The sequence below is a fragment of the Tupaia chinensis genome, unplaced genomic scaffold (genome assembly GCF_000334495.1).
Source record: "Tupaia chinensis unplaced genomic scaffold, TupChi_1.0 Scaffold000187_1, whole genome shotgun sequence".
Lineage (NCBI taxonomy): Eukaryota > Metazoa > Chordata > Mammalia > Scandentia > Tupaiidae > Tupaia > Tupaia belangeri.
The window spans coordinates 1,350,125-1,351,729 of record NW_006159662.1 but is presented as its reverse complement, the minus strand read 5'-3'; positions in this window follow the sequence as shown (position 1 = coordinate 1,351,729).

The window sequence follows — 1,605 nt, the reverse complement described above, 5'->3', positions numbered from 1 at the left end:
ATGATCAGAAAAGTTACAGGAGTCCAGAGCTTTCACCCAGGGTTTGGAAAAGAAATCGCCCTCAGCAATTAGCTCCCAGGTTCACAGGCAGAGTGATGGGAAAATGAAGTCATTTTCTTTTTGCACCCTGTGAAGTGGTATGTGTATCATCTCTTTCTGTATTCTTCCAAATAACTCCATGAAGAAGGTCAAATGTTCACCCCCAGGTCATAGATGAAGAAATCGAGGAGCTGTCCCCAGCTGGCGAGGGACCGGGTAGGCCTCACGCACCCCACAGCCCCACCTTCCACAGTGGCCCAGAGACCCAGCTTCCCAGCTTGTCTCAGACCAGAACTAGCAGCCATGAGGGAATCCAGGGTCGCTAGCAGTAAGACCAATTGTCCCCAGAAGATTCTACTGTCCAGACAAAATGGAGACTCACTGGGACCAGGGGATGGGCAGAACAACAATACTTTTTGAAAAATTGGTCCCCGGATTTCTCCTCTTCTTTTGACTCCATTTGCCCTGCGCCCTCCTCCTGCCTTCAGGCAACTGTGAGACAGAGACAGAAACTCTTCCATATGGGAACCACTTAGCCTGGATTTTACCTAAACTGACCAATGGGTCCTGGAGCATTTTGTCATTGATGCTGGGGATCCACGTGGGCTTTAGGACCCTGGGAGCTTAAAAATGGAGTCCAGACCTAGAGCTGAGATTCTCATTTCTCAACACGCTGCTGGACTTCATCTCATTTTAAACTAGTTTCACCAAAAAAATCACATCAACCGGCCCCCTCACCACCCAAGAAAGACCCAGACTATTTCACTTGATTTTTTTGGGGGGAGGTGAAGTGGGGGAAGGTTTTCTTACCTCTTGATGAATGACCCTTGTGGTGTGGCCAGTGGAGTGGACACTATAAACTAAAATGAGTAAAGATTTATTGACTAAATAAAGTAAGCTGTCCGAGGTTGAAAGCCAGTCAGAGGCTCTTATCTATTAGTTGAATTCTGATGAAATTGAGGCTTAAGAGGGAGGAGCATAATGAACAGTTTGCAAACCACTTGAGTTTTTTTCTCTTGCATAGACCCTCCATGTAACTCTTAAGAATTATCTTACTCACCATGTAGCCCTTAATAACTGCCCACTGTCCAAATCAGTTCTGATCCTAGCAGGACCTTTGGGGGCCATGCTGCAGGGCTTGGCCAAAACCAAAGATGGAGCTGCACTTGTCACCTCTGTTCTAGGGTTTCTCAACAGTGGTACTACTGATAGCTTGCACTGAATAGCTTCTGTTGGAAGCGGAGTTTTGGGCATTGTAGGGTGCTGAACAGCATCCCTGGACTTTATCTACTAGAGGCCTATGGTAACCTCCCTCCCCTGCTCCAGTCTTGACACCAAAAATGTCTCCAGACACTGCCTAATGTTTCCTTGGTTGAGCAGAGGTGCCAAATCGACTCCATTGAGAATCATTGTTCCAGATGAATCCTGTGGGGCAACAAATCTGACCCCCTGCTACATCCCCAGCTTAGCACGCCACATGGCACAGAGCAGAGGCTGGGTGAACATGTGTTCAATGAGTAACTGGGATATGGGGGAAAGGGTGCACTGAGGCTGAAACTTCCAAAG